This window comes from Petaurus breviceps, unplaced genomic scaffold, assembly GCF_028583685.1.
Source record: "Petaurus breviceps papuanus isolate PSGF00001 unplaced genomic scaffold, PetGlider_PUasm1.0 90842, whole genome shotgun sequence".
NCBI classification, from domain to species: domain Eukaryota; kingdom Metazoa; phylum Chordata; class Mammalia; order Diprotodontia; family Petauridae; genus Petaurus; species Petaurus breviceps.
The window spans coordinates 17,241,605-17,257,227 of NW_027187358.1; positions in this window are offsets into that span (position 1 = coordinate 17,241,605).

Below are 15,623 nucleotides of genomic sequence, written 5' to 3' on the forward strand. Positions count from 1 at the left end.
CTTCAGTTAACCCAGGCAACTTGTGTTTTATAAGTATTCATCCATTTCACTAAGATGGTCAAATTTATGGGCATTACCAATAGGGTAAAATAATTCCTAATGATAGTTTTAATTTCCTCTCCATTGGAGGTAGATTCATCCTTTTTCTTTTTGATACATGTGATTTGGTTTTCTTCTTTCTTTTTTTTTTCCATATTGTCTAAAGGTCTATTAATTTTATTGTATTTTTTTCATAAAACCAGCACTTAGTTTTATTTATTAATCAAAAGTTTTCTTAATTTCAATTTCATCAATCTCTCTTTTGGTATTCATTATATCCAATTTAGTATTTAATGGGGGTTTTCAATTTGTTCTATTTCTAGCTTTTTCAGTTGCATGCCTAATTTATTGATCTCCTTTTCCTCTATTTTATTCATGTATGCATTCAGAGATATAAAACTTCCCCTAGGAACTGCTTTTGCTGAATCCCACAAGTTTTGGCTTATTGTCTCACTGCTGTCATTTTCGTCAATGAAGTTACTGATTGTCTCTATAATTTCTTGTTTGACCCATTCATTCTTGAGGATTAAATTATGTAGTTTCTAATTAGTTTTTAGTCTATCCTTCCATGACCCTTTATTACTTATAATTTTTATTGCATCATGATGTGAAATGGATGCATTTAATATTTCTGCCTTTCTTCTCTGAGTCTTTGTGACATTTTTCTCCCCTAGTACATGGTCAATTTTTGTGTGTGCCATGTACTGCTGAGAGGAAGGTATATTAATTTTTATCCCCATTCAATTTTCTCCAGAGATATATCACATTCTATTCACCTCTTTAACTTCTTTCTTTTTTTTTTTTTAATTGAGGTTAAATTCATGAAGTTCAGAAAAGAGGAGATTGAGGTCCCCCACTAGTATAGTTTTTTTGTTTGTTTTGCTTTTTTTTCTGAGGGGGAAGGCTAAACAATTGGGGTTAAGTGACTTGCCCAAGGTCACATGGCTAGCAAGTGTTAAGTGTCTGAGGCCAGATTTGCACTCAGGTCAGGTCCTCCTGATTCCAGGGCTGGTGCTCTTTTCACTGTGCCACCTAGCCACCCCCTCACCCCCCCCACACACACAAGTAAAGTTTTGCTATCTATTTATTCCTCTAACTCCCTTAACTTCTCCTCTGGGAATTTCGGTGCTCTACCGCCTGGTGCCTATATGTTTACTAATGATATTGCTTCATTTTCAATGGTGCCTTTTAGCAGGATATAGTTTCCTTCTTTATCTCTTTTAATTAAATCTAGTTTTGCTTTTGCTTTACCTAAGATAAGAATTGCTACCCCTGCTTTTCTTACTTTATTTGAAGCATAATGTGTTCTACTCAAGCCTTTTACCTTTACCCTGTGTGTATACCCCTGTTCCAAATGTGTTTCTTGTAGACAGCCTACTGTAGGGTTATGGTTTTAAATCCATTCTGCTATCCACCTCTGTTTTATGAGAGAGTTCATTCCATTCGCATTCATAGATATGATTACTCTCTGTCTTTCCCTCCATCCTTTTCCCTCCCCTGTTTATGTTTTTTATTTCTCCTTTCCCCTTAAGAGTTTTCCTTTTGACCACCACCTCCCTCAGTATTTCCTCTCTATCAACACCCTCTCCCTTTTTCTGCCCTTCCCCCTTACTACTTCTTCCTTCCCTTCTAAGTCCCCCCCCCCTTTTCTTACTCATTCCCCTTCCTACTGACTGTAGGGTATGATAGATTTTTTTTTTCCTTAATGTAGTATGTTATTTCCTCCTTGAACCATGATTAGTGAAAACAAATCTCGTACAATGCTCCTTTCCCTCTATTATGATAAGTTTTATGTGTCTTCATGATAGAATCCTATGTTTAACTGATTATATTATTCCCTCTTTATACCAAAACTAATGAGGGTGAAGCTCATATGTTCATCTCTCTCCCTTCTTTTCTTCTATTGTGTTTTTATGCCTCTTTGTGTGGCATAATTTACCCTTTTCTGCTTCCTCCTTTCTTCTTCCATTACGGTTCCTTTGAAAACCTTAATAAAGTTTTTGTATTTATCTATATCCCTTTTAAAGGTTGTGATGTTTATGCAATTCTCAGTATTGACAGGTATCAGTTTCCCATATAGGGATTTCAAACAGTTTGTTCTTATTGTATAATAATTTGTGTGTGTGTGTGTGTGTGTGTGCGTGTGTGTGTGTGTTTTCCCTGTTTACTTTTCTATGTCTTTCTTGAGTCTTGTATTTGGAGATCAAATTTTCCATTGAGCTCTGGCTTTTGCATCAGGAAGGAAGGTCTGGAATTCCTTTATTTCATTGAATGACTACCTCCTTGCCTGAAAGGTTATATTCAGTTTTTGTTTTGTTTTGTTTTGTTTTGTTTTTTGCTGGATCACTGATCCTTGGTTGTAGCTCGAACTGTTTTGCCTTACAAAATATCATATTCCAGTCCCTCCAATCTTTCAGTATAGAAGCTGCTAGGTCTTCTGTGATCCTGACTGTAGTTCCATGATATTTGAATTGTTTCTTTCTGGCCACTTGCAGTGTTTTCTCAATTACCTAACAGTTCTGGAATTTGGTTTCAACATTTCTCAGACTTTTGAATCTGGGATCTCTTTCAGGAGGTGTCTGGGGATTCTTTTGATAACTATTTTGCCCTATGGTTCTAGGACTTCAAGACAGTTTTTATGCTCTTTTTATCATCATGACTGTCTGGTAGACCAATAATTCTTAGATTATCTCTTCTATATCTGTTCTCCATATCAATTATTTTTCCACTGAAATATTTTTCATCTTTTTTCTAATTTTTCATTCTTGAGTTATTGTTTGACTGATTCTTCATGCCTCATAGAGTCATTACCTTCAATTTGACTGATTCTAATTTTCAGCAAATTATTTTCCTCAGTTAATTTTTAAAGCTCCTTTCCCATATGTTCAGATTTCATTTTTAGGGATTTATTTTCTCCAGTTAGATTTTGAACTTTTCCATTTCACACATTTTACTTTTTAAGGAACTGTTTTCTTCAGTGAATGTTTTTCTATTTTTGCAATTGTAATTTTAAAAGTATTGGTCAATTTATCTTCTATTTCACTAATTTGTTTTTTAAAGTCCTTCTTGAGCTCTTCCAAGAATGCTTTCTGGTCTTGAGACCAGTTCATTTTCCCTGTTGAGGCTTCAGCTATAGGAATAGTGTCAATGCTGTCTCCTTCTGAATTTGGTTCTTCACACTCGCAATAATAGGATTCTAAAGTCTTTTTCTTTGCAATCTGTTTTCCCCATTTTGAGGCATAGCTTTAGTCACATCTTTCTTTTAGGACTCCCAAGCATTCAGTTGTTTTCACTATATTAGGATTTTACTCTGGTGCTATATTCTCTGGGCTTTCAGGGTCAGAGTTGGAGGTGGGGAATTAGAGCATCTGTGGTTTACTCTGCCATCTGGGTACCTGGAAATTATGATTGGTGCTTTTTTTTATTTCCAGTCTGTGGGTTGATAGATAGCCCCAGTAGTAGCTGCTGTCTTTGCCACAGACCCTGTGTTTATCTCTTACCCACCTCTAATAGAAACCCATGGTGATAGGGCTGGGATTTGCCCCTGTGGTTGGTGACTCAGCTTTCCCTGGCTCACTCCAGCTGTGACTTCCTCCACATGCTACATCTGCCTCCACACACTGAATCTGTTTCCATGTGCTGTGTACACCTCTGCACCTGTGAGGCCATCCACCTCCATGCCCATGCAGCCATCCTCAAAAAGGATTTTGAGAAACAAGCAAGAGAAGCAGAGGAAAAAATGGGAAGAGAAATGAGAGAGATGCAAAAAAAAATCATGAAAAATAAGTCAACAGACCACTAAAGCAGACCCCCCAACATACTGAAAAAAAAATAACACCTTAAGAAATAACCCAAATGGCAAAAGAGATCCAAAATGCCAATGAGGAGAAGAATGTCTTTAAAAGCAGAACTGGCCAAATGGAAAAGTAAGTCCAAAAAATCACTAAAGAAAATAATTCCTTAAAAATTAGAATGGAGGGGTAGCTAGGTGGCACAGTGAATAGAGCACCAACACTGGAGTCAGGAGGACCTGAGTTCAAATCTGGCCTCAGACAACACAAAACTAGCCATTTAACCTTGGGCAAGTCACTTAACCCCAATAGCTCTACCTTCCCCACTCCAAAAAAATAAAGAGATGTTTCATTAAAAAAGAATAGAAAGGAGTAAATGGAAGCTAATGGCATTATGAGAAATCAAGAAATTATAAAACAGAACCAAAAGAATGAAAAATAAATACAAGACAATGTGAAATATCTCATTGGAAAAACAACCTGGAAACTAGATCCAGGAGAGACAATTTATACATTATTGGACTACCTGAAAGCCATGATTAAAAAGAGCTTAGGCACCATCTTTCAAAAAATTGTCAAGGAAAACTGCCCTGATATTCTAGAACTAGAGGGTAAAATAGAAATTGTAAGAATCCACTGATCACCTCTTGAAAAAGATCCCCAAAGGGAAACTAGGAATACTGTAGCTAAATTCTGGAGTTCCCAGGTGCAAGCAGCCAGAAAGAAACAACTTGAGTACTTGTGAAATACAATCAGGATAACATAAGATCTTGCATCTTCTAGACTGGAGGGCTTGGGATATGCTATTCTGGAGATCAAAGGAGTGATTATTAAAACCAAGAATCACCTATTCAGCAAACATGAGTAAAATACTTCAGGAGAAAATTGGATATTCAATGAAGTAGAGGACTTTCAAGCATTTTTGATGAAAGGACTAGAATTGAAAGAAAATTTGACTTTCAACTACAAGAATGAAGAGAAGCATGAAATGGTAAGTAGAAAAGATAAATCATAAGGGACTAAAAGTTAACTTTTTACATTTCTACATGGAAAGATGATATTTGTAAAATAGGAGACCTTTCTCAGTATTAGGGTAGTTGGAAGGAATATAGATAGATACATAGATAGCCAGAGGGTAAAGTGTGAGTTGAATATGAAGGGATGAAATCTAAAAAATAAAATTAAGGGTTGAGAGGAATATATTGGGAGAATGATAAAGGGAGAGATAGAATGGGCTAAATTATCTCACATATAAGAGACAAGAAAAAGATTTCATAATGGAGGGGAAGAGGTGGCAGGTGAGAGGGAATGAGTGAAACTTATTCTCATTGAATTTGGCTTAAGGAGGGAAAAATACACACACTAGTTGGCTGTCTTATCCTACAGGAAAGTAGAGGGGCAAGGGATAAGGGTTGGGGATGACAGAAAGGAGGGCAGATTTGGGGAGGGAGTAGTTAGAAGGAAACCCTTTTGAAAAGGATAGGGTCAATGGACAAAATAGAATAAGTGGGAGGTAGGTTAGTATGGAGGGAAATATAGTCTATGACAATATGACTATTATGGAAGTGTTTTGCATAACTACACATGTATAACCTATATTTAATTGCTTGCCTTCTCAATGAAGGTGGTTGGGGGGGGGGAAGGGAGAGAATTTGAAACTCAAATTTTAAAAAAATGTTAAAAATTATTTTTACATGCACCTGGGAAAGAAGGTATACAGGCAATGGGGTAGAGAAATGTGTCTTGCCCTACAAGAAACTAAACGGGAAGAGGAAAAGGGTGATAGGAACAAAGGCAGACCTGGGGAAGGGGTAACCATAATACCTGCCATTTCTAGATGGGGGGAGGGGTGAAAGGGGGAGAAAATTTGGAACTCAAAATCTTGTGGAAATCAATGTTGAAAACTAAAAATTTATTAATTAACACAAAACAGAATAATACTTGGAAAAATGTCAATGAAAAGGAGAAGTCCTACATAAAACTTTTCCTGATTCCTAGACAAAAGTAATCTCTTCTTGAGGAAAGAGAGGACATGTCAATTAACTTTGTTAAATGTTTCAAATTACAAAAGTTCAGTGCCCAGGATGAGTGTATTCTGCCATAAAGATACAAACCAGAAGGGCCAAAATCACCTACCAGAAAGATGCTTGTACTAAAATAAGAGGATTCCAAATAGCAATTTGGCATCAACACTGGTATTGTTTGAATATTGAACCCCCAAAAAGGAGTGAAAGGGGATATGAGAGGAGTTATGGAAGAAGGACAGATGGTAAAGTGACCAAGTGAGATTCTGATTGCAATGTCAAATATAATATGGTCTTGTGGGCTAGCTATACTGGGTTAGATAAAATTGTCCCAGTGATTAACAAAGTCTCATCTAAGAATCAGATCTGAGTGGGAGGATTCTTCTTCCAGAGACAATGGATCTACTACAGAGCAGTTAGTCCATGTATTTAGTAACAAGACATTTTTTTTCAGAGGAGATTTTAAGATGGCAAGTGGAAATGCCTAGATGTCATGTGAATGATGAACTTGCATAGGCTTTGTAGTATGCCTAGAATATTCTCTGCCCTCACATCTGCCTCCTGAACTCACTGACTCCTTTCAAAACTCAGTTCTTTACCTCCCATACCTCCTCACTTCTTGATGTTCCCATTTGTTTGAAATACCTCCCCATCTGAATTTTTATGTTACATGTATGTGTATTTTTGTATTAAATTTATTTTGTATGTATTTTACAATAACTCATCTGAGTATATTTCCCCGCCCCCCCCCTCCCCCAACAGATCATAAGCTCTGGAAGAGCAAGGTTTCATTAACATTTTTCTGTTCAACTCTTTCACCTAGCTCAGTGTCTATCACAAAGTAGACATTTAACAAAGTCTTAGAAATTAGTGATTAAACTAATTTTTTCTACTTTGATTATCTATGCTCAAGATATTTCACTGTTTGATATTTGGACTCCCTTTCATACTCTATTTTAGCAATTTGCTGGGTAACTCCCACTGCTTCCCAAATTTTCTCTTTCTATCAAGTGAAATGAATGGCCACACAATTTGTCTGCCGATAAAGACAAGCAGAAGTGTGAGCACGAAAGGAGCCAATTCATCCAGGTTTCTGTATTGGGAACACATGTGGAGTAAAAATTGGCAGTTTACTCTAGCTCTCCCTGCTAAGATAATTTGGGGTGATATTGCAACTAAACATTATGTTCAAACCATGCCAGTCACACTGTGCATTTTAAAGACCACATTATAGAGTACATTACCTTTCTGAAATCTCCAAGGCTATGAGTAAATTTCAGAGCCGTACAGCTCCTGGGAATAGGAAATTTTTTCTAATGTATCCTTTTATCTTTAATTTCATATTATTATTCTAAGCTAGAAAGAGTAGCCCTATTTGCTTCACCTCTTTTCTGCTTTGTCAAAATTCTCAGTGTTGGGGAAGTTGAACAAATTGTTTTACTTTAAAAAAAAGCCACTGTCTACCTTTCACTTTCTCTTCTTACCCACTTACAAAAAGCCTCTCTAGACATGCATATCATTCTGATACTTTAAAGTGAGCTATATTGAGATAATTGATTCATCTCAATTTAGCTTATATGCAAAAATAATGAAGTACTTTCAATTTTTCTTTGTAACATATTTAATACTCCGTTTCCATTTTTTTTAGGTAAAACTGCATTCCAGTATCCCAGTATTTTACCTGTGGATTACTCTCATAGCTTTTTACCTAGTATTCCCATATTTAACATTATCTGATTGTTGTACAAATGTTTCCATTGATGATCTTTGATCAAAGTTTCATTGTCGTATTCCCTCATATAAGAATTTACACTGGTCTTTGATATATGTTCGGATGCCAGCTCCTCATCTCAATGTGAGCCCTTCATCAGAATATGAGCACTCTGAAGGCAAGTATCTTGCTTTAGCTTTTCTTTGTCTCCAATGCTCAGCAGAGTGCTAACCTATTATATTAGGAAGTTAGGTGTCACCATGAATAAGGTTCTGGGTCTGGAGTGAAACCTCATTTCTGATCCAGCCTTGAATACTCACTGGACATCTGACTTTGGACAATTTACTTAACTTCTTTTCCCTCAGTTTTCTCAAATGTAAAATGGAGATAATAAGAGAAACTACTTTCCAGAGTTGTCTTAAGGATGACATATACACTATTTGTCAAGTGTTTAGCATTACTAACATATTAAGTATTTAACAAATATTTGATGATGAAAAAAATTCTGTTCCAAACTGCTCAGATTATCATTTAGAGATTTTGGTATTTCCTGCCTCGTTTTTTTCTAATATTACTATATACTTTTCATGTAAATCAATTTGATTCCTCTTCTACAAATTGTTGCTTTTCTCCCTCTTGTTAATTTCTACCACTATGCCTTTACTAATCCACACTTCCCCTGAGTTGTTCTACTTTTTCAGACAATTGATCTCCACCACCATCAACACGTAGTTCAAACATCATTTTCAGGAAACATTTACTGATTCTGATAATGGGCACTTTTCCTAACACAGTAACCATGAAATAATACACCAGAAGCAGTACACAAAATAAAATTGGCAACATGCATAACACTTTTTCCTCATTTCTACTTCCCTAGAATTCTGTGACCCTTTGTTCTATCATCTCAATTTAAAAAATGATAAAATATTCACTTTTCATAATGTGGTATATGATGCTGTTGTTTAATCATTTCAGTTCTGTCCAAGTACTTGGGACTGCATTTGGGTTTTCTTGGCAAAGATGCTGGAATGGTTGGCCATTTTCTTCTCCTGCTTGTTTTAACCATGAGAAAACTGAGGCAAACACAGTAAAGTGACTTGTCCAGGGTCACAAGACTAGTAAGTTTCTAAGGTCAGATTTGAAATCAAGATGATGAATCGTCCTGATTCCAGGCTTGGCACTTTATCTACTGTGCCACCCAGTTGTCATACATAAAATCTATAGTAACATAAATACAGCAAAGAAAATTCTTAAAAATAAAGCCTTTTTAACCTTAATCATATCGTCCTCTGTGTCAGATGGTGCTGTGAGGGCTTTGTACCATATAATGAATAGCTGATTTGTTAACAGCAAACTCATAACTGACAGTGGCTAAAGACATTTCAGCAGAGTTTATCCAACATTTTAATTTCTCACTTAGCCACATCACTTACTTTGCAAGCATAGACTTAGAGTTCAATGGACTTGCATTATTTTGGGGGGGGGCATAATTTTAACACAGTACTTAGATTTTTTTTTAGGGCAATTGGGGTTAAGTGACTTGCCCAAGGTCACACGGCTATTTTTGGTGGTAAGTGTCTGAGGCTGGATCTGAACCCAGGTCCTCCTGACTCCAGGGCTGGTACTCTATTCACTGCGCCACCTAGCCACCCCTCAATACTTGGATTTTTAAGGCAATCAGTGAAAATATACAGCAAATGCATGCAGAGCTCTTTACAATGGTAAGGTGAAAAAGAGCAGTGAAGTACCTAATAGGATACCAGCTATTCCATAAACTTGTGCACATCACACATAGCATCTCTTATTTCTTTTCCTCTACTGTACATAGCCAAGAATATGAGCAGTTGCTAGCATGAGTTACTAATAAAATCACATGAATATTTGAAGTTGTGAAAATTAAATGTATGAATGTAGAGGACTGATTATTGCTTTTGTTCTAGGGAATATTGGACTTGGTTAGCTGAAAATATTGTCAAATATAAGATGAAAAGACACAATGTTGACATTATTTAGGGAAAAATGTAGCTAAAGGAATATTTTATTTAAAAAAGCAAAAATAAGGATATTTGCTAAAAGAGACTCATTGGTTATTAATATTCACCATTTGATTGTGACAGAAATAATTCTATAAAGATCAATAATTTTAAAAATTCTTGACAATTTAGTTTTACTTCAAACTATTTTTAACCATTTACTTTTTACTTTCTCTCATCAAGACATGATTTGTAGCAGCCATTCAGAGGTGCAACCCAATATCGATTCTCATGGAAACTTTAACTTGTTCCATTTTTCCAGCCTGACTTGGTTCTCCACCACTTATGGAGATTGATAAGTCTCTGCTCCTGGGAGCTCACCATATTTGAGTAGAACTGGGTGTGGATGACTGACTGGCTCTTCTGGAGCTCAGAACTTCTTAACTGAAATGGTCCACCAGCTTCAAACTCCCCAGCAGCAAGGACTTTGGGTAGGCACCATCATTCCTTGCTGTCTTTCAACATTGCTAGGGATTATAATTGACTCCTTAAGGTACTGAAAAGATTGGGATGGGGGTATCTGTCCTTGTATATCAGAAGGACCAGGTGCATATGTAATGGGAAAAATTCAAGTGAAAAGAATTGGTGGCGAGAAAAGTTTTACAGTATGTGTTAACTTGTATATTAATTAAAAATTAATTATTCACTCATGACAAAGAAATAGGTTCTCGGATGTTCTAGAATCACAAATGGACCTTTTTGTTTCATTTTGCTTTGTTTGTTTTTCTAAAAACAAATCATTGCCAAGAGCCCATGGATTCCTGCTGGATTCAAAGGCAGCGACTGGAAAAAGAAAACCAAGTGTTTTGCAATAAAATTTTTTTAAAAAAAGGCAAAATTTGGAATAACTGTATTGATACTGTGTGCTCTTATTCGGGGCCTGGCTGTGGAAGGAAAACTTGCAGCCTTTAACTAGCATTTAACCTAATGTTCCATTCTCTATAAACCAAATAAAATAAGGAAGTGCAATACTGTCCTGCAGGACTTGTTTAAGGGTCTTCGAAAGAATTGATTTGGTCTCTTGAGTCTGATCATCCAAACAAGATCTGCTGAGGTCACCAAAATGAGCAACTTCCATGTACCTGGGCTGCTTCTTAAGAGCAGCTGTGCTGCTATTGGAAAAAGAGTCCATGTTGGCAGAAATGGCATTGATTGCCGCATGGCCTGGTCCAGCAGCCTCCAGTAAGACATGATTTCTGGGGCTCTTTTGTTGGGAATGTACTGGTACTGCAGATTTAATTACCTTTACGTCCGTGGCCTTGTTCCATTCTTTACCTTTCCCTTTCTGCTGGAAGAAGGCCATGGCAGCCCCTGCTGAGGCAGAGGGCACTTGGGGTGGGGCGGGGTGTGTAGGATCGTGGCGGGCAGCCCGGCTCCCCTCATTCAATGAGCGGTGCCCCCCACCAGACTGAGCCCGGCTCCCCCCTCAGCGATCTGCCCAACCCAAGCGAGGCTCCTTCCTCCAGGTGCTGCTGGCACCTCCAGTCCTCGGCTGCCACCACAGCCACCATGTTGTCAATAAGTCTCCCCGCCCTTGATGACCCTGGAGTAAAGATCTGAGGTGAGATGAAACCAACAGATTTATCAAAAGAGAAATTTAGAGAACATGTATGTTGATTAAAAACACCGCAGAAAATGAAACGCTGTAGATATCAGATATGTATGTACCCAATGTTACAGTAGTCAAGTGCTTAGAATGTGGATTAACCAATCTTGGAAAAATAGGCGCAGAAAATCAAACTTTCTTTTTGGGTTTATGTAATTGTCCTCTGCCATTTTCAAAGCAAAATTAATAATCCATTGTAATATTCTTTTTAAATATTGAGTTCCAAATTCTTTTGCCCCCCCACCCACCCATTTCTTCCTTACTGAGAAGATAAGAAAAAGATATCCACCACGCATGTGAAGTCATGAAAAAGTATTTGCTTGACTTTTAACAGATGGACATAAAAACGCAAAAGATGTTAACAGGAGGTTAAAAAATTGAATCATAGAGAAACTATAGAAACTAAATACAAAAGTAAAGTTTCCATGTAAACTCAGGGTATGTGTTTGTGTGTGTATGTATGTGTATATGTGAGTGGGACAAGTGAAAATGTTCTCATAAAGTAAAGGAGACAGTCATCAAACGAGCTGGGCTTCAGTCTTGATAGGCCCAAATTTTATGTGTCTGGAAGGTGCCTGTCTTTGCTAAACAAGAAAAGCAACAAGTGATCATAAATTGCCTACTTTTTGCAACAAATAATATGTCTGCCAGGGGGTTCTATAAATTGTCTGCTTTTTGGTAAATGGGGAAGAGTAATATGTAATCTGTGACAAGCTTACTTTTGATGAATAATTTTGTATTGGGTAAAAGGATTGTAAAGACACACCTTCCCACCAATGGGGGGAAGATGGGTTTGGGTGGTCTTAGAATTGTTTGTACAAGGATATATGACTGCTTGGTTGATTTTGTACTTTGCCCCCTATACCAGTGTATATTCTGGGTAGGTGACACCCAACTCTAACGAGACTTGTTTAGGAATATATAGCTTCTGTTTCTGTCTGGAGAAAACTGTGTTTTATTTGAGTAAGAGATGTGTAAATACATTCTTATTGTTGGTGATGGTATGTGGGGCAAGTGAAAACTTCTCAGGTAACATCTCAGAAATCTGAATGAATTGTAATAAAGTACCAAAGACTTAGCAGCCTGAGACCCTTGCCCTACTCTCCTGGTCATGAGTTGAAGGCTTTGCGAGCTTAGCAAATATGTAGGAGGGGAAAGTACATGTTCCTCAAACTTGGCTACAGACTTAGTTTCCCCTTGACCTGTACAAATACAAATTTAGAAAGATTATTGTAATACCTACAGACCGGTCATCATGTTCCAAAATCCCCATGACTCATAAGATATTTTCTACCTTCCTGTTGCCAGTAAGGAGGGTCACCATGACCTAAAGTCCCCAACTTCCCCATTATTCCTGAGATATCAACAGCTTTCACATCTGTATTGACAAAGTTGATGTTCTTCATCTGCTTTCATATCTATATTTGACTCTATTAAGGTAGTTGACATTTATCTGTTATGATACTAATGATATATTTTGTCTGTTTTCTGTCTACTAACTATGTACCTTATGCTTTTTGATATTACTGACATTCTACTTGCAGTGCTAGCAGTTTTTTTTTTTGGGGGGGGGGTTTGGATGGCAATTGGGGTTAAGTGACTTGCCCAAGGTCACAAGGCTAGTTTTTGTGTTAAGTGTCTGGGGCCGGATTTGAACTCAGGTCCTCCTGACTCCACAGCCAGTGCTCTATTCACTGTGTCACCTAGCTGCCCTATACCAGAAGATTTTTGTGGTTGAGATTGTGTGCCTCAGTTCCTAATTAATGGGCACAGGACAGGACAAAGAGGGTAGAGCTGGGGGTAATTTGGTGTATATAAACCACCTTCTGCCTTCTGTATTTCAACCTCTCCTATCAGACTGCTTCTGATTGTGATGATGTCCCTTTCTCATGAGATTATATAATAAATCCTTCCTGTCTTTATTTAGAGAAAGGTTCTGCTTATTTTATTTGGACAAAAAGGGTTGTTTTTCTCCCACACAATTGTAATCAGAAAAAAGCCTACATTATTAAAGATCTTTAATATGAAAAAGAAAATATATATTTGAATATATTCATCTAGCCTACAACTATAAGGAGATGTGGGTCAGAAAGACATGCAAATATTTTGAACTTGTAGGAGACAAGTAGAGAAAAGAACTTGTGATTCACTTTTAAGATTCATTTTTTTTTATTCCCAAACAACTAAAATATTGAAGATATAATTAAATAAGCAATGTCATTTTCTCCATAAGCTATACCAACTCATAAAACAGCAAGAAACAGTGAAATTCAATTCAATTTAATGAAAGCTTGGTGAGATGTCCAAATAAACAAAGTCATCCTGAGAGTATTTAAAGGTAAACAGTAAGGCACGATTAAGCAGATGAAATATTGAATATTTTTCATATTTGCTATACACAATCATGGAAATATTACATTTAGAATTAAATATTGCAATCTTAGACATACGAATAGAGTAAGTTGAAATAGAACTAAAGAAAAAAACAATGATAAGCAAAACTGCCCTAGGCCAAGGCTAAATAGAAGTCTATCCTAGAAGGGACAAAATTTTGAGAGAATAAAAGGACTAATTTTCTCTACAAAAAAGGAATATGCCAAAGATAAGGACAAAATCTTAGACCTTGTAAAAATATTGGTGATGTAGATATTGTCAACAGTTGATCAAATATATGTTTATTTCCTCTATATAATTCTCCTTGTTAATGTTTCTTTTGAAAATGATATACATCATCATTGATTGGAAGAATTTTAAAGAAAAGCAATAAAAAAAGGAAAAAAAGCGAAGGATATTAATAGAAATTTAGAAAATTCAGATACAGTAGACCTCTGGAGAAAATTGAAAGGTAATATTTAAAACATATTTTTTCAACTGTACTTGGCACCTTCACAAAAATTGACTCTATGTTAGGGAAAACAACTGACAAAGAAAAGAAGAAATATTAAATACAAACTTTTCTGACCATAATTCAATAAAAATGACATTCAATTAATGATCTTGGAAGTGTAGATTAAAATTATTAATTTGAAACTAAATAATATAGTTTTTAAAAATAAGTATGCCAGAGGAAAAGGATTCGTCGAAATAATGAATATTTTCATTAAACAGAATGACAACAATGAGACAACACACCCAAATTTGTGAAATACAAAGAGATAGTTAAGGGAAATTTTGAATCTCAAAATGCTTATGTCAATAAAAGAAGGAAAATCAGATCAGTGAATAGGCCCTGTAACCTCAGCAATAGCAAAACAACAAAAACCTAAAAAAAAAAAAATCTGACCACCAAATTGAAAAGGTCAAAAATCAAAGGAAATGTTAATAAAATTAAGAGTTAAAAAGTCAGTTAATATATAAACCTATAGCTTGGTTTATTAAAAAAATAGATTGATAAACCATTTCTTAATTTGATTTAAAAGTGAAAGAAGAAACCCAAACCATAAATATCAAAAATGAAATGGGTGAATGCACCAGCAATGAAGATTAAATTAAAAAACTACTAAGGGCTGTTTTACTCAGTCACATGTAAAATTGACAATCTAAATAATATTGATGAATATTTGCTCAACTATCCACAAGAGGGGTCAGGGGATGGTGGTGATGGTGGTGGTGGTGTTGGTGGTGGTGGAGGGAACCTATATGAAGAATGGATATTGTTTACACTAACGTTCCCATTTGAATGGATGATTTTAAGGGGTGACCAATTAGTGTGGTGTGTGTGTGTGTGTGTGTGTGTGTGTTTAATTATTCAGTTCACTAATAAATGTGTCACACAGGATGAATAAGCTTTAAAAAGTTGTGATTTAAATAAATGAGAGAATATCCTTATTAATGAGAATACCAAAATTAACAAGATCAGAAAAATCATTTGAATATTTAACCTGCTTGCTAACATACTTCATTAGTCCTAGAGATAGTAGAGAACAAATATTATTGTTACACAATGTGACTAAAATTAATTAGAAAAGAAAAAAAGTGACATATTTGACAGTTATGATCTATTTGTTTTCCTTGATGCAGCTGCAGTTCCTCTCAAGATGCTATAATTTAGCTATCTCACTGCAAACTTACCCTAGGATTTATACTACCACTATCCTGTTTTGTTAGAGACTACATGTAATATTGGTTGTTGTTGTTTTTTAAAAATAATTTTGTACTCTCCACCTGTGTTTTTTTTTTTTTTTTTGTGAGTGGGGAGTTTTTTTTTACTGGTTTTTTTTTTTTTTTTTAACATTTTTTAGCCCTTTAATTGGCTTTCTATATTGTAATGGTAATGGAAAATTTAAGATCTTTTCTTCCCCTTAATAAGCCTAAGGGAATTTGAAGACCTTCCTTGATTTGAAGATTTTCGTTGCTCCCTAATAGGCCAAATGTAATCACATGGAGCTTCTGGTGGGAGGAGCTTGCTGAAGGGTA